General features: G+C 44.0%; 1 protein-coding gene and 1 non-coding gene across 8 annotated transcripts in view; both read left to right on the forward strand.

Annotated features, from left to right (window-relative positions):
• Positions 1 to 18,791, forward strand: part of GRK5 (G protein-coupled receptor kinase 5) — a 224,016-nt gene that overhangs the window by 12,686 nt on the left and 192,539 nt on the right. The gene's annotated exons all lie outside the window — the stretch shown is intronic.
• Positions 17,724 to 17,796, forward strand: TRNAR-UCG (transfer RNA arginine (anticodon UCG)). The gene has a single exon. It is a non-coding gene; the product is annotated as a tRNA-Arg (tRNA).

Below are 18,791 nucleotides of genomic sequence, written 5' to 3' on the forward strand. Positions count from 1 at the left end.
GAAATCAAGTTCAGTCAAAGACTTTCCTTGGTGATGACTTTATAATTGCCCCTGAGTTTTGCATGTGTGAATCTGGCAGGGAACACAGGCTCAGATAACAGCCCATATTTCTCTCTCTCTCTCTGTTTTGTTTTGTTTTTTGGCTGCACTGTGTGGCTTGCGGGATCTTAGTTCCCCCCGACCAGGGATCGAACACACATGCCCCCTGCAGTGGAAGTGCAGAGCCCTAACCACTGGACCACCAGGGAAGTCCCATATATTCCTCTCTTTTGATCATCACCACAAGCCAGACTTGGAAGCTATTATTATTGTTATTTCAGTTTGAGAAAGAAAAATATCAAGCTCAGAGAGGTGATATGATTTTCCAAGGTCACACAGCAAGGACCCACTTCTCCCCCTTCCTCCTCTGGTGCTAACTGATCATCACCACAAGCCAGACTTGGAAGCTATTATTATTGTTATTTCAGTTTGAGAAAGAAAAATATCAAGCTCAGAGAGGTGATATGATTTTCCAAGGTCACACAGCAAGGACCCACTTCTCCCCCTTCCTCCTCTGGTGCTAACTCACCACATCTTTTCCCATCTGTAAGGACTTCCACATTTGTTTGTATGTTGCATAACTCTAGGGAGTCATCTGAACCTGGAGTTCGGAGTTCATTGTTCAGAGGGAGTAGAGTTATAAATGTATCTTGGGGAAGGGGCACCCTTTCCTAATTCTTTCAAAGGTGCCACATGTGCTGCTGGTGGTTCCACACAGTGTCCTTTGCCTCCTGTCTCTTAGCTGGTATAGCTTTCTCCTCTGTGGAATTCTGGGGGTTTTTCCATGGGTAACTGCTTTGACTGCTGGTTTGCATGTGATTTACCTGGGTGAGGGTTCTGTGAGTCCCACCTTGAGAATCCAGAGCTCAGGTAAAAACAGTACAAAACAAAAAAACCCCTGGCTCTGCCTCCCCACTCTATATCCCTCTGAGATAAGCTTGGCTCCAGGGCATAGTCCAAGGTCCTGGGTCTTGAATATTTTTGTAACAGTTGGAGAAGAGAGTGGCATTTTCTTCCTGGAAGCGTTTGTGGGTTTTTGGCTCGCCCGGTGGAGACTCACTGTGCCTGGAAGCGCGGGAACGGAGAAAGGCGGCCCCTTGATTGGATGATGAGTCTGCACAGGGCTGTGGGCTCCCTGTCATCTCCGGGTGCAGGAAGGAGCTCCACCAACCAGAGCCTGTGCCTGCCTTCCCCAGAAGAGGGGTCTCAGGACCGAAGGAAGCCCACGTGTGCGTGGAGTGCAGGGCCAGAGCAGAAGCAGCCTCTAAAGTAGGACCGGCCCCTCTCTGAGGCAGTTCTGCTCTAATACTGATTCCCAGGCTGCATTAGTTCCCTAGGGCCACTTAGGGCTACAAAGTACCACAAAATGGGCGGCTTAGAACCACAAAAATTTATCGTCTCACAGTTCTGGAGGCCAAAATCAAGTTGTGGGCAGGCCACGCTCCCTGTGAAGGTGCTAGGGAAGGATCTTTTCCAGACCTCTCTCCTAGCTTCTGGTAGCCTCAGGCGTGCCTTGGCTTATAGATGGTTGTCTTCTCTTTATTATGTCTCTTCATGTGCTTTTCCCTCTGTACCTGTCTGTCTCGGGGTCCAAACTTCCCCCTTTTATAAGGACACCAGTCATATTAGATTGAGGCCCACCCTAGCGACCTCATTTTAACTTAATTACCTCTATAAAGACCCTGTTTCCAAATAGGTCACATTCTGAGGGTTATGGCTTCAACATCTTTTTTTTGGTGGGGCAGGGCACAGTGCAACCTGTAACACAAAGCCCTGCCCCTGATGTTCTAAATCAGAAGCTCCTGGGGAGCACCTGAGCATTTGTATTTTAAAAACTCCCCAGGATCAGCCAGGTTGGGGAACCACTGCTCTAAAAGTTTTCTCACTCTCTTCTGAGGTGATCTTGGAGATTCAACTCCAACCTGGCTCCCCAAGCAGTACCGTCTGCAGCTTCCCTAGCAGTAGGTTTCTGCCCCCTGCGCAAATCTTTCTAGTGTAGAGGAACTCATATATATATGAATGATAGGCTTTTTCCTTTACCCACTAAACAGTAAACTCCCCTGAGGGCGGGGACTAGGTTTTTTCTTTCCTGTATCTCCCTGGGCCTCACCAAATGCTAATGGCAAACCCAAGTTTGCAGTCAAGCCCAGGTGTGCCTGGTGCAGTGCTAACCCACCAGGTCCTGGTTCTGCTCTTTAGAGGCATCCAGAATCAATGCAGCACCCTTTGCTGAGGAGGCCCTTCTGATGTTAGAAGACAGCTGTAATGCCCACTGTAGAACTGGCGCCAGAACCCCAGCCTCTAGATTCCCAGGTCTGTGCTTTCACTGTACATCACGTTCGAATAACAGACACATTCAACCAAGGGTCAGAATCTGCTGGCAGATGGGGTGTTGCTTACACCTAGCACAGCTCAAGGAAGAGCTGTTTAATAATTTCCTAGGGGCGGGGTCGAGACACCCACTTTTTTGCTTTTCAAGGTAATATGGTATCTTCTCTTGCTGTTAAGTGCACCAAGCCAAGATGTGCAGTTTCCGTTGAAAGCGCTATTAATGCCTCTAGTGAAAAGGCTGAAGGGAAGGGAGATTGTGCCGCCGACACCCTGGCTGTGTGAGCTTAGACACATTGCTTGACCTCTCTGAGCCTTTCCTCGGCTGTGTAAATGTGTACCTCGGCCCAGGTGATTTCCAGAGCTCTTCTCACCCTTTGGATCTTGAGAATTTGCTGGTGTATATTTCACTGATAGGAATTCATCTGTGGGTACTTCATGATAAGATTCGATGTTAATTTTGAGAGCAGGCATTACATATTAAAATGAAAAGTACCCCAAGGAAAGAATTGGAGCTGGGAGGGGTTGTGTGTATAATAGAAACAAACAGAAAAAGCAAAAAACCCATCACTGCTAGTTTAACTGAAGCCTGCAATCTAAGAAAGGCAAATGCATGATTCTAGTATTTTCTTTAGTGGATCATAGAAAGGCAAATCAAAAATAAAAAATAAACTGTTTGATTGTTCTGCACTGTACTATCTTAATAGACAGTCTTCCTGGAAAGTTTAAAAAGACACAGTGCTCTGTCTGGCCAAAAAATACAATAAGTAAATAGTGTTGAGAAAATAAGAATTTTCCATCTAGACATGAGTGATGGAAACATTTTCATGTGGACTTGGTGACATCCCGCAAGGAGTCAGAGATTGATAGGCATTACCTACTTTCCAGGGCTGTGGTTGGGGACGTTGTTGTCACCCGCAGGGAAAGAGGTCAGAGACTCAGACGGGAATGGGCCCTGCCAAGCACTCTTGTGGGTTCCTGGCAAATCCTGACTCACTTCTTCATTCCTCTGCAACGTGCAGTCTAGATGTCTGCCTTATCTCGACTGGTGGCACAGATTTCATAGACTAGGGTGATGCTGAGAGGGTTGGTGGTCCTCTTCTGTGTAAGGTTTCTACAGCTGGAATTGGTACAAGGTGGAGACTGGTAATTTGGGTTCTGTCCTTTGTTGTTAATTTGTCTGACTAGGTCACAAAGCTAGTAACTTAGCCTTTCTGTATCTTTATCATTACATAATGCCCTAATGATTACAGAGACCAAAGAAAGGATATAAATAAAATACAAAGTTCAGATACAGACTCAAGTTTATGCAAAAATTTAGTATATAATAAAGGAAGCATTCGAATCAATGGGTAAAGAACAGCTTACTCAGGAAACGATGTTGAGGTAACTAGCTCACTCGTCATTGGGGAAGGCATGTTAGATTCCAGCGAGACTGGTATTTCCCTCCCCAATTCTGATTCGAAAAATCCTAAGGAATGACTTCCGTTGGCCTGCCTTCATCGCTCTGGAACAATTAACATAGATCATAGGCATCAATTCTTAGACTCTTAGGTTGCAGGCCATTGGGGTGAAGTTGTAAGACCATGGTGGCTCTGGTTGCAGCCAGAGAGGATGGGGGTTTTAAGTGGGGAGGTCATTTCTAGGGGGGAGGAAAAAAGAGGGTCATGGTCAGACAGGCAGTATGTAGGGATTTGCTATACAAGAAAATATCCTCAATCTCACTAGTAAGCAGAATCTTATATATATGCATAATCTTACATTGGCAAAAATTTTAAACATTGATAATGCCTCTTTAAGGAAGTGTGGGTAAATAAGTTCTTTCAAACATTATACTTCCACTGCTGATAGGAGTGTAAATTAATAAGTCTTTCTTAAGGACAGCTTGGCTATATATATATATATATATATATATATGTATGTATATATGTCTCAAAAGGCTTGAAATTGTGTAACCCTTGGTCTTGAAATTCTATTTCTAAAATATTTTTTTAGGAAAAAGGAAAAATCAATGCACAAGTGCTATGCAGGAGGTTGTTGAGTAGACGGTGTTTATAATAGAGAGAAATTGGAAGCAATTTCAATGACCTTCAGTAGAGGCTTGATAAAATGAATTTTGGCGTATTCAAAAAATGGACACATACGTAGCCATGAAGAATTATGGAGATCAATTCTTATTGACATGGAGAGATGATCATAACATAGTGGGTGGAAGTTAGGAAAACCTGGATTTTGTACAGTGAGTGTTCATTATACTTAGAAAAACAAAGACATTTCCATCTGGAGAGGGGGGATGACAATTTGTGCCTTGTAGGGCACAATTTATATTCTTTGATGGGAACATAAAGAAATAAAATCCATAAAAAAACAAAACAAAACATGCCAGGCCCTCTGGGTCTCAGAGGGTTGTCCTTCTTAGCATTTCACCATGGTAAGTCATAAGATTATTCCCGCCATCTTGCTCAAATGATTCTAGAAATTTTCCCTTGGCCCCATCAGTTGACTGACTAGCTTGATTGAATCTGTGAATAAATGCCTTAGTGCACCTAGAACACTTTTTTGGGTGGGGAATCATCTTTGTCTTGCAAATATGAATTTGATTTTTAGGAAAAGCTTACATTCTTACTGTTGGGTTTGGTGCATGAGGGCAAGCGGCCCCTCCGGGTGGCAGTTTTGGAGCTGAGGAGGAGGCAAGAGCGGAGAACGGGACTCTTCCCAGTACCCTGGGCAGGGTTGGGGTTTATCTAAATCCCCCCCAGGGTACTTGCTTTGTTAGGCTGGGTTCTTCTGGGTGTGCAGGCCCTTTGTGTTTGCCTCATCAGTAAGGCAACTTGCTGCTTTTATTGTCACATGACAGTTGGTGGGAGGTGAGCACCTGAATTCTTGTGTGACAAGTTGGGGAACTGATGAAGAGACACTGTGACTGTCTGGAATCCTGTAACCAGGGATGTGCCCGGGGCACTGGCATCCTGTCAGCTCTATCTAGTGAACCAATGACCAGCTAATGAGCGGGCATACTTTGGTATGCACACAACTGGAGTCAGTTTCACTGCCATGATTCAAGCACCTCCCAGGTGTGAAAGGCCAGGTGAGGCGCTTTAGGAATGTCAAGATGAAAGAGACTGCTTTGGTCTTCAGGATGTTCCAGTGTAGTTGGGGAAGGACAGATACATGGCCAACTACATTACAAGGTAGACCATAACTACAGAGGTGGTCTCGATGGGGGCGATCAGTAAACACTTCACAGAGAGTCGGTGTTTGGCTGGACCATGGAGGCTGGTGGCTGAAAGTGTGAAGCCACCATTCACAGAGCCCCTGCCGGGTGCCAGGCTTTGTGAAGGGGGCTTTACAGAGATGTAGTTTTCAATCCAGTGCGTTAGGTGTCATTGTCATTTGCATATGACAAATCTGACAGAAAGGCTACTGTCTGAAGTCTTGCAGCCGGTAAGCATTGTAGCTTGGATCTGACCCTAAAAGCAGTGTTGTGGGAAGAATTCCACCTCATGAGGTTACAGGGTGGAGACGGAGGTTCCTGGCAGTGGGGAGGGTAGAGCTAAATGGTGGTGACCGGGGGGAATAGCACCGGGTGGTTGTTTGCCTGGTGCCTGGACTAGCTGCAGGGTAGCAGGGCAGGAAGCCTGGAAGAGTGGACAGTCACGTGGGGAACGAGGAGGTCTCTGAATGCCAGGCTGAGAGGTCTGGAGTTGCATTTGGAGTTACGGAGCTTTTGAACATTAGCATGGGCTAATAGGCTAATGCTGGCTGAGCTGGAAGGCCCTGGATCTGGCAGCAGAGGCTGTGAGGCCAAATGCCCAGTAGTTCTGAGAAATATGTAGGGGCTGACCAGGCTCCTCCCCAAAAGAGGGAATGGGGTGGATAGGCACGGCCTTGGAGGCTGAATCTATAGGACTCGGCACCTGATGGGATATGGAGGTGTGTGGAAGGACAAAACTATTAAGTTTGAACGCAGGCGACATTGCAGAGCAGCTGGGAAGATGGTGCTGGTTCTGGGAAAAGATGCAGGTATGGTTCGGGCCTCACTGAGTGGAGGAATGGCCGGGACGGAGCCTTGAAGTTTGTAGGAGCCTCCAGGCCAGAGGTGAGGTTTGGCGAGGTGCCGACAAGCAGCAGCTTTGAAGAGACATGGGAGCAGGTGGCTCTGTTGTTTTTCTCTGCCCAGCACCCATTCCCTCTTCTGGTAACTGCGCCTCCATTTTTCTCGGGGACCGCTCCTCCCTCATATTCAATCCATGAGGTTGGGTGGTAGTGACTTCTCATTGGCTCTGTTGGTGAGCATGTGACCCAACCCTGGCCAATCAGAGCACTGCTTCTCTCTCTACCTCAGGGACCAGAGATAAGGCTGTGATTCATGGTCCAGAAAGGGCTGCCCTAATGTCGCTGGGGTTGCCGAGCTGGTGGAAGGGAAGCCTGAAGCTGCTGGTGGCTGTTGCCACAGGCTGCTTGAGAATAAAGCCAACCTGAGAGGGAGAGGGAGAGAGAGAGATGATTCCTCATCACATTTATTTGATGTTGGTCTCCAGCCATCCCGGGAGCCATATGTATACCCTAGGCTTCCTGTTTGGGTGACCCATGACTTGACACTAACAGTCAAAGGGTCCTGACTCACTCCGGGTTAGAAGCCATGTCTTTAGGGGATACCTAACCCTAGAAGGCGTGGCCAGAGGGATGGGGCATGTATCAGGAGGACCCTCTGCGTCAAGGAAGGCTGGGTGAACGTTTGTCCCGGGCTTTGCCTGAGCATAGGGGCAGGTGCGTTTGATGTTTGCCACAAACAATACAGTCTCCCACCTGACTGCCCTAATGGGACTCCAGTTGTAGAAAAAAAAAAATCAGGAAATAAGTAAACAAACATGCTGGTCACCATGGAAATGTGAACCCAAGGTGTTAGGAACAATAGCTGTGTGTGAGTCCGGAAGTGGATTTGTCTACACAGACATTGGTTTGATCCCAAATCTGTTTCCTTGTGGGAGCCTGGACATGTCCATAAACTCATTATATAGCCAGCTCTTCCCTGGAGAGGGTAACATCTCTGATAAGCCTTTGTTTTATCATTATTAAAATAGCTATAAACTTAATACAGTGCTCATGCCTGCCAGGGCCCTCCCTGGCAACTGCCTTTTGAGGTAGATACTCTTTTTTTTTTTTGCGGTACGCGGGCCTCTCACTGTTGTGGCCTCTCCCATTGCGGAGCACAGGCTCCGGACGCGCAGGCTCAGTGGCCATGGCTCACGGACCTAGCCGCTCTGCTGCATGTGGTGTCTTCCCGGACCGGGGCACGAACCCGTGTCCCCTGCATCGGCAGGCAGACTCTCAACCACTGCGCCACCAGGGAAGCCCGAGGTAGATACTCTTTTTAATCCCAGTTCCACAGGTGAGGCTCACAGAGATTCCTCAACTTGTCCAAGGCCACAGCTATTAATGGAAAAGTTGGGATTTGAACCCAGGTCCCAGGGTCTGTTCCCTTTCAATCACCATGTTCCACTATCCCACCTTGGTGTTGAAAAAAATATTAATAAAAGTAGTTAATACTTACTTTGCATGTCTTATTTCCTTGAGTCCCTATCACAAATCTATGAGGTAGGTACCGCTGGTTAATCCCATTTTATAAACGAGGAAACTGAGGCACAGACCATTTAGGAATCCTAGCCAAGTCCCACAGTCAGTAGGAGGCAGAAATATATTTTGAGGTTGATTTTTTTCAGATGGATTTGAAATGCTAGTATGCCTTAAATTTAATTTGGAAGCCCAGGATGGGTGATAACTATTTCCTAAATCTGGCTTTCATCGATTGTGATGTTCTTCATTTATTTAAAGAAATAAATCAGGAGAATGAACACTGTGGACAGAGAATAATAGTGACCTGATTTGTCTCTTATCGTTGGAAAACCATATCCTGGGATTCACTAATGTGTAACTAGTTGGAAAATGTTAAAGCAAAAGGGTAAGATTTAAAAACAAAATCACACCATTAAGTCTATGTAAATTAGTTCCTCAGTGAAGAAAAAACCCAATGTACTACTGTTTGTGGGCCAGCTAGACGTGTTACAAATGCTGTGGAGTGGGAGTATGTGACAATTTTTTTTTTCATTGAGGGCCCATTAGAAGACACACTCAGGCTGCTTAAACTCCCCCAAACTCGTGAATTGGTTCAATAACAAAATGTATGAATCATTTTAATATGAAGGTACAAGGACATATACTTGAGTAATTTCTGACACTTTTTTTTTTCTTTTTGAAAATGTGTTATATTTAGGATTTACTGTTAGAATTAAAAGTGGATTTGGGGAGGCCAGGACCTGTGCCTATTTATTGCTCTTTGTTGTGTACCGGTATACAGAAGGTGCTCAATAAATACTTTTGGGATGAATTATGAACCCAGGAGCACCAGGAAGCTCCTGAGGCTGGCTGTTGGCCAAAGGCTGATGAACAGTTTCAGTCCTAACAGGGATCCTATTAGGATTGTGCTATTGTTACCTCCATTTCACAGATGAGGAAATGGAGGCTTAAAGAGGATAAATAACTTCCCAGCATCCTGTGTCTTCTCAGTTGTTTAAACCAAGCAAGCGAAGATGATTCTTACATGCACTTTTCTGCTCTGTTGGGTCTAGGGCCCACTCCCCTGCTTTGAGTTTGGGAAGGAAGGTATAGGCCTTTGTTTTGTAGGACTATTTATTTGAGTTACTGGTTTCTGCTCCATCACAGGGGCCTGCAAACTAGTTAAGAGCTTTATTCTCAGTGTATCTTGTATATTTTTATTGAGAAAAGGCCGCCAGTATTGTGTTCCTTTGTGCAGATGGTCACAGTGCCCAACAGTGCTGGGGCCCAGGTTGTAGCAGGGGCTATTTATCATTTAGTCCAGGGGTTGCAAACTGTTCAGCCCACACACTATTTTAAAAATCAGAATATTTCACAAAACATTCCTGACTTAAGACTTCTCTTAGAAAACTGGAAGTTCTGGCAATATGAAATAAGAGTTTTTATGGAGCAATATCTGTTGAGGGCCACTACTACTGGCAGAATTTAAAAGTTCTGTGTCGAGAAGCAAGAAGAACTACAATCCTGCAGCCTGTGGAACAAAAACCACATTCACAGAAAGATAGACAGGATGAAAAGGCACAGGGCTATGTACCAGATGAAGGAACAAGATAAAACCCCAGAAAAACAGCTAAATGAAGTGGAGATAGGCAACCTTCCAGAAAACAAATTCAGAATAATGATAGTGAAGATGATCCACGACCTTGGAAAAAAAATGGAGGCAAAGATGGAGAACATGCAAGAAACGTTTAACAAAGACCTGGAAGAATTAAAGAACAAAAAAACAGAGATGAACAATACAATAACTGAAATGAAAACTATACTAGAAGGAATCAATAGCAGAATAACTGAGGCAGAAGAACGGATAAGTGACCTGGAAGACAGAATGGTGGAATTCACTGCTGCGGAACAGAATAAAAAAAAAGAATGAAAAGAAATGAAGACAGCCTAAGAGACCTCTGGGACAACATTAAACGCAACAACATTCGCATGATAGGGGTCCCAGAAGGAGAAGAGAGAGAGAAAGGACCTGAGAAAATATTTGAAGAGATTATAGTCGAAAACTTCCCCAACATGGGAAAGGAAAATAGCCACCCAAGTCCAGGAAGCGCAGAGAGTCCCATACAGGATAAACCCAAGGAAAAACACGCCAAGACACAAAGTAATCAAACTGGCAAAAATTAAAGACAAAGAAAAATTATTGAAAGCAGCAAGGGAAAAACAACAAATAATATACAAGGGAACTCCCATAAGGTTAACAGCTGATTTCTCAGCAGAAACTCTACAAGCCAGAAGGCAGTGGCATGATATACTTAAAGTGATGCAAGGGAAGAACCTACAACCAAGATTACTCTACCCGGCAAGGATCTCATTCAGATTCGATGGAGAAATCAAAAGCTTTACAGACAAGCAAAAGCTAAAAGAATTCAGCACCAGCAAACCAGCTCTACAACAAATGCTAAAGGAACTTCTCTAAGTGAGAAACACTAGGGAAGAAAAGGACCTTCAAAAAGAAACCCAAAACGATTAATAAAATGGTCATAGGAACATACGGATCGATAATTACCTTAAATGTGAATGGATTAAATGCTCCAACCCAAAGACACAGGCTTGCGGAATGGATACAAAAACAAGACCCATCTATATGCTGTCTACAAGAGACCCACTTCTGACCTAAGGACATGTACAGACTGAAAGTGAGGGGATGGATAAAGATATTCCATGCCAGTGGAAATCAAAAGAAAACTGGAGTAGCAATACTCATGTCAGATAAAATAGACTTTAAAATAAAGAATGTTACAAGAGACAAGGAAGGACATTACATAACAATCAAGGGATCAATCAAAGAAGAAGATATAACAATTATAAACATATATGCACCCAACGTAGGAGCACCTCAATACATAAGGTAACTGCTAACAGCTATAAAAGAGGAAATCGACAGTAACACAATCATAGTGGGGGACTTTAACACCTCACTTACACCCATGGACAGATCATCCAAAATGAAAATAAATAAGGAAACAGAAGCTTTAAATGACACAAAAGACCAGATAGATTTAATTGATACTTATAGGACATTCCATCCAGAAACAGCAGATTACACTTTCTTCTCAAGTGCGCACAGAACATTCTCCAGGATAGATCACATCTTGGGTCACAAATCAAGCCACAGTAAATTTAAGAAAAATGAAATCATATCAAGCATCTTTTCTGACCACAATGCTATGAGATTAGAAATGAATTACAGGGAAAGAAACGTAAAAAACACAAACACATGGAGGCTAAACAATACGTTACTAAATAACCAAGAGATCACTGAAGAAATCAAAGAGGAAATCAAAAAATACCTAGAGACAAATGACAATGAAAACATGACACTCCAAAACCTATGGGAGGCAGAAAAAGCAGTTCTAAGAGGGAAGTTTATAGCTATACAAGCCTACCTCAAGAAACAAGAAAAATCTCAAATAAACAATCTAACCTTACACCTGAAGGAACTAGAGAAAGAATAAACAAAACCCAGAGTTAGCAGAAGGAAAGAAATCATCAAGATTAGAACAGAAATAAATGAAATAGAAACAAAGAAAACAATAGCAAGGATCAATAAAACTAAAAGCTGGTTCTTGGAGAAGATAAAACAAAATTGATAAACCATTAGCCAGACTCATCAAGAAAAAGAGGGAGAGAACTCAAATCAATAAAATTAGAAATGAAAAGGGAGAAGTTACAACAGACAACGCAGAAATACAAAGCGTCCTAAGGAGACTACTACAAGCAACTCTATGCCAATAAAATGGACAACCTGGAAGAAATGGACAAATTCTTAGAAAGGTATAATGTTCTAAGACTCTACCAGGAAGAAATAGAAAATATGAACAGACCAATCACAAGTAATGAAATTGAAACTGTGATTAAAAATCTTCCAACAAACAGAAGTCCAGGACCACATGGTTTCACAGGTGAGTTCTATCAAACATTTAGAGAAGAGCTAACACCCATCCTTCTCACACTCTTCCAAAAAATTGCAGGGGAAGGAACACTCCCAAACTCATTCTATGAGGCCACCATCACCCTGATACCAAAACCAGACAAAGATACTACAAAAAAAGAAAATTACAGACCAATATCACTGATGAATATAGATGTAAATATCCTCAACAAAATACTAGCAAACAGAATCCAACAACACATTAAAAGAATCATACACCATGATCAAGTGGTATTTATCCCAGGGATGCAAGGATTCTTCAATATACCATAAATCAATGTGATAAACCATATTAACAAATTGAAGAATAACAACCATATGATCATCTCAATAGATGCAGAAAAAGCTTTTGACAAAATTCAACACCCAGTTATGATAAAAACTCTCCAGAAAGTGGGCATAGAGGGAACCTACCTCAACATAATAAAGGCCATATACGACATCATTCTCAATGGTGAAAAACTGAAAGCATTTCCTCGAAGATCAGGAACAAGACAAGGATGTCCACTGTCACCACTATTATTCAGCATAGTTTTGGAAGTCCTAGCCACAGCAATCAGAGAAGAAAAAGAAATAAAAGGAATACAAATTGGAAAAGAAGAAGTAAAACTGTCACTGTTTGCGATGACATGATACTATACGTAGAGAATCCTAAAGATGCCAGCAGAAAACTACTAGAGCTACTCAAGAATTTGGTAAAGTTGCAGGATACAAAATTAATGCACAGAAATCTCTTGCATTCCTATACACTAATGATGAAAAATCTGAAAGAGAAATTAAGGAAACACTCCCATTTACCATTGCAACAAAAAGAATAAAATACCTAGGAATAAACCTACCTAAGGAGACAAAAGACCTGTATGCAGAAAACTGTAAGACACTGATGAAAGAACTTAAAGATGATACCAACAGATGGAGAGATATACCATGTTCTTGGATTGGAAGAATCAATATTGTGAAAATGACTCTACTACCCAAAGCAATCTACAGATTCAATGCAGTCCCTATCAAATTACCAATAGCATTTTTTACGGAACTAGAACAAAAAAATCTTAAAATTTGCATGGAAACACAAAAGACCCCGAATAGCCAAAGCAGTCTTGAGGGAAAAGAACGGAGCTGGAGAAATCAGACTTCCTGAGTTCAGACTATACTACAAAGCTACAGTAATCAAGACAATATGGTACTGGCACAAAAACAGAAACATAGATCAGTGGAACAAGATAGAAAGCCCAGAGATAAACCCACGCACCTATGGTCAACTAATCTATGACAAAGAAGTAAGGATATACAATGGAGAAAAGACAGTCTCTTCAATAAGTGGTGCTGGGAAAACTGGACAGCTACATGTAAAAGAATGAAATTAGAACAATCCCTAACACCATACACAAAAATGAACTCATAATGGATTAGAGACCTAAGTGTAAGACCAGACACTATAAAACTCTTAGAGGAAAACATAGGAAGAACACTCTTTGACATAAATCACAGCAAGATCTTTTTTGATCCACCTCCTAGAGTAATGGAGATAAAAACAAAAATAAACAAATGGGACTTAATGAAACTTGAAAGCTTTTGCACAGCAAAGGAAACCATAAACAAGACGAAAAGACAACCCTCAAAATGGGAGAAAGTATTTGCAAATGAATCAACGGACAAAGGATTAATCTCCAAAATATATAAACAGCTCATGCAGCTCAATATTAAAAAAACAAACAACCCAATCCAAAAATGGGCAGAAGACCTAAATAGACATTTCTCCAAAGAAGACCTACAGATGGCGAAGAAGCACATGAAAAGCTGCTCAACATCAGTAATTATTAGAGAAATGCAAATCAAAACTACAATGTGGTATCACCTCACACCAGTTAGAATGGGCATCATCAGAAAATCTACAAACAACAAATGCTGGAGAGGGTGTGGAGAAAAGGGAACCCTCTTGCACTGTTGGTGGGAATGTAAATTGATACAGCCACTATGGAGAACAGTATGGAGGTTCCTTAAAAAAACTAAAAATTGAATTACCATATGATTCAGCAATCCCACTACTGGGCATATACCCAGTGAAAACCATAATTCAAAAAGACACATGCACCCCAATGTTCATTGCAGCATTGTTTACAATAGCCAGGTCATGGAAACAACCTACATGCCCACCGACAGACGAATGGATAAAGAAGATGTGGTACATATATACAATGGAATATTACTCAGCCATAAAAAGGAACGAAATTGGGTCATTTGTAGAGACGTGCATGCATCTGGAGAGTGTCATACAGAGTGAAGTAAATCAGAAAGAGAAAAACAAATATTGTATGTTAGCGCATATATGTGGAACCTAGAAAAATGGTACAGATGAACCATTTGCAGGGCAGAAATTGAGACACAGAAGTAGAGAACAAATGTATCGACGCCAAGGGTGGAAAGCTGTGGGTGGGTGGGGGTGGGGGTGTGATGAATTGGGCGATTGGGATTGACATGTATACACTGATGTGTATAAAATTGATGACTAAGGGGCTTCCCTGGTGGCGCAGTGGTTGAGAGTCCGCCTGCCGATGCAGGGGACGTGGGTTCGTGCCCCGGTCCGGGAAGATCCCACATGACGCGGAGTGGCTGGGCCCGTCAGCCATGGCTGCTGAGCCTGCACGTCCAGAGCCTGTGCCCTGCAATGGGAGAGGCCACAAAAGTGAGAGGCCCACGTACCGTAAAAAAAAAAAAAAGAAAATGATGACTAATAAGGACCTGCTGTATAAAAAAATAAATAAAATTCAAAAATAAAAAAAAATGAAAACTGGAAGTTCTGTCAATATGAAATAAGAGTTTTTATGTAGCAACATCTGTCTACAGTTGTATATTGGTTGTCTATTTTGGGGCAGGGTTTCAGGCTCTACATTTCACCATAGACCCCACTATTCCCTCTTGCCTCATACCAAGCCCCCTTTACTCAATTATGTCACCTAACCAACCCCCAGTTTGGGACCCCTGTCCTTTTCCATAATATATTTGCCTTGAAAACTTTAAGTTATATAATAAAAACAAGTTCTTTTTTTTTTTTTTTAAAAACAGTTTTGCAGGCACAGGGTTCACTTAAAACATAATTTCAGCAGGCACAGATATTGTTCATTTAATGCTGAGAACTGGCAAGAACCCTGTATGAATACTTAGCAGTCGGAATGTGTTGGAGTGAAGGCCATGGCAGGCATTATCTGGAGTCTCCAGTTTACTGAATGGAAGGGCTTTCTTCAAGGAGACAAAAAGTAACACACAAAGCTAAGTGACAGCAGCAGTGTTCAAGGGGAAGACCCTTAAACTTCTGGGATACTGAAGGAGGTGGGGAGCCGGGGAAGGCAGGTGGAAGGGGAGAGACCCTCCCATCAGCTTCTCCCACTCCCCATGGGAACATTCCATGACAAAGGAAATGGAAGCAAGTGAGCTGGGAAATACCCAAGCTGAAGCTCCAAGGATGCTGTTTACAAGTTCTTACAGGAAAGACTATTATGGGCGAGCTCTAAATGGGTTGTCTGTCTGTCAAGGGAAGAGAGGCTGGGGTGGGGGAGGGCTGGAGTTAAGATGGAAATGGCTCAAGCACTGAATCTTGCATTTCCTGTCTTTCCATTTGCAATCTGACTGGGGATTAAAAGGCCAGGAGGGGAGCCTGCTGAGCTGGGGAGGAAGGGGGATCTGTGTGTGTGTGTGTGTGTGTGTGTGTGTGTGTGTGTGTGTGTGTGTGTGTGTGTGTGTGTGCCTTTTTCATGTCCTGAGTATTTTCTGGGTGCAGAGAGGGCTTTCTGGCCTGCAGAGGAGAGGATACCCCTTATAGTGGATGGAAGCTGCCCAGATGACAGGCTAGAAGATCAGATGTTATTGCTTTCCTGGGTGGAGGGTGAACTGGAAGGAGAGGTGCCTAGCCCTGAAGATCACAGTGAAAATTTGGACTAGCTCACCCTGGGGAGGTGGCACGATTTCCTCTGAAGTTTTAAAATAAAGGGCAGAGATTCGATTCCATCTGGAATGATGGGTGTGGCCATGCCTGGCGGCTGGGATGGACACAGTGATCCTCCCAGCCCTCTTTGTTCTGGAACTAGACACCCCACTCCTCAGCGCCTGAGAAAATTCGGGGACTACAAAGGTTTAGTCTCAGCACATTAGAATTACTGCTAGAAAATAAAGATCCTTAAAGCTGGATCCTTTGGCTTCTTGGGCAGGAAACAGAGAAACACCTCCCTTCTGTTAGACACTCAAGCTCCAGTGTCATAGAGCAGAGTGAAGAGAATCTTCTTCTTTATTTAAAAGTGGACTGCATGGCGGTTGACTATTCCAGGGCCCGACATTAAATAACCGAATGCAGTTTGCTGTCTGGAAGTGGTTCGCCACGTTCTCCTGGGCCCCGTCGAGAAGTGGTGACCCCTGCAAAGAAGGGTGATAATGTGGCCAGTGTTAGGGTTCATAGTGTCCCCTTTCATTCTTAAAAGGGTCCCTGTTTGGACAATAAGTTACATAGTCACTTTACCGTGAAAGAGCAGAAGACACTCAGTAGAAAACTTTGGGGAGGCAGTGTTGAAACCAAGCCATTTGAAAAACATGATTTTCCACTTAAAAATATATATAGGGCTTCCCTGGTGGCGCAGTGGTTAAGAATCTGCCTGCCAGTGCAGGGGACACGGGTTCGAGCCCTGGTCCGGGAAGATCCCACATGCCGTGGAGCAAGTCAGCCCATGCGCCACAACTGCTGAGCCTGCACTCTAGAGCCTGTGAGCCACAACTACTGAGCCCGTGTGCCTAGAGCCCATGCTCCGCAACAAGAGAAGCCACCTAATGAGAAGCCCACGAACCGCAACGAAGAGTAGCCCTGCTCGCCGCAACTAGAGAGAGCCCGTGCGCAGCAACGAAGACCCAACGCAGCCCCCCCCCCAGCCAAAAAAATATATATATATTTATTTCTTTTTTGTAAAATCTAAATGATGTCTGCAACCTTCAGAGCCTGACTTCTTGCTCGAAAGAGAGGAAGGAAGTTTTGTTATTGAGAAAGCTCATTGACTAAAACCAAACAGAAAAACAAACAAACAAATAAAAAACAAAAAACCCCAAGGAGAATGAAGTAAAGGAACCTGGAGCTTCCTCATCAGAGGCCCGAACCATGCAGGGGCTGCGGGGGCTGAAAGGGGGCTTGTAGCAGCCTTCTGTCCACGTGGGCAGACGCCTCAGAAGCAGGGCCTTCTGTCCACATGGGCAGACCCCTCGGAAGCAGGGTTTTGAAAGGAAAGAGGATGCAGAGAGGTTCATGACTTGATGCTGGCCAGCTGGAACATCCAGGATGCAGATGCCCAGGCCACAGGGCCCTGAGGTCAGAGGGAGCAGGCTGGTGCCAGACTCTTAGCCCTTTGCTGGGGCCATTGGTCCATCTGTGACCACGGTTGATTGCAAGAGTGTGGGTTAGGGGTTGAAAAACATCTGGGCTCTAGACACTTCTGTTAAAAGATAAACTGAGGGATATTAAAATTTTTAAGGGTTTATTGGAGCAGAAATCAGTTCCTATCGGGCAGTGCCAAACCAGAAGCAGTTAGGAGTGTTCCACTGACTGGGGGCTGGGGGGACTTATATAGAGAAACTGCGAAAGCAAAGAAAGGAAATGATTCAGTTGACTGAAGTGTAAAGCCCAGTTGGCTCTTTGTGATTGGTTGTCCTTAGCCTTTTAATTTCGTAACCTCGAAGCACTTACAGGCTTAGATTTTGGTTGGCTTATGTAGGCTGCCTCAGCCTAACCATCTCCTTCTTAATTAATGCAACACCAAAAAAGACAAAAAGGACTTCCCTGGCGGTCCAGTGGTTAGGACTCTGCACTTCGACTGCAGGGGGCACAGGTTCGATCCCTGGTCAGGGAAATAAGATCCCGCATGACGCGCAGCGTGGCCAAAAAAATAAAAAAATTAATGCAGCACTTCCTAGGCGGGGTGACCTATACCAAATCATTCTCTTGGTTTCCTCACCTATAAACTAGGGATGGTACCACCACCTATTTCCAGGGCTTCTGTGAGAACAAATGGAGGAGGGCAAAGCTGGGCTGGACCATGCCAACCTGAGGGGTTGGCCTGTGGTCCGTTTGTGGTCACAAGGAGGGCTCTTTCCTGTGGGCAAAAGGGAGTAGTAACCCTCGAGCAACTTTGCTTTAGGGACATGTGACAGGTGGTCTACAGTGCACTCTCTTCCCAGCCCTGTCAGCTGCTGACAGGTCCAATGAGCCTTCGCCAAAATGTAGCTTTTCCTAACACGGGTCTTTCTTCAAATTCTGTCCTACACTGCTGACCACAAACTTCTCTGGGAGTGTCTTTTGCCAGAATGAAGCTGGCATAACTGTAGAAAGAGGCAGTGTTATATATACATGATTGTGAAAAATGCTGTAGTGACTGGCACTTAGGAAATATTCATTCATTCATTTAATTTATCCACCAACAAACAGGCACTGAGCCCTGCTCTGGTACCAGGCACTGGGGCGACTGGGGTAGCCTGGCAGACATGGTCTCTGCCTTGATCTGGAACTTGCCTCCTTGAGGGAAAAGCTTGCAAATAACACAAGTAACTTACCCTCTGTTAAAGAAAAAAATAAAGACTAAGAGACCAAAGATTGAGCACTAAGTGGGAAAGTTTTACTGCTTAGTGGGGAATCCGACAGCGTGGAGTCTTGGATGTGGGGGACGAGGTCTAGGCAGGGGAAGGGTTGCTGTCGGGCTTTCATAGCTAAACACCCACAGGCTGTAACTCATTGACACTAGGAAGATAGCCTCATTAGCATTGGTGCCCAGGCAATACCTGGGCTTGTTGGTTAGGTGGGCACCTGGCTGATTGGAGGTGGTCTCCTGCATGACAGGGGCTGCCCATG

Source organism: Delphinapterus leucas, chromosome 16, assembly GCF_059928025.1.
Source record: "Delphinapterus leucas isolate spDelLeu-1000000601 "Yukka" chromosome 16, BTC_Dleu_Yukka2, whole genome shotgun sequence".
Lineage (NCBI taxonomy): Eukaryota > Metazoa > Chordata > Mammalia > Artiodactyla > Monodontidae > Delphinapterus > Delphinapterus leucas.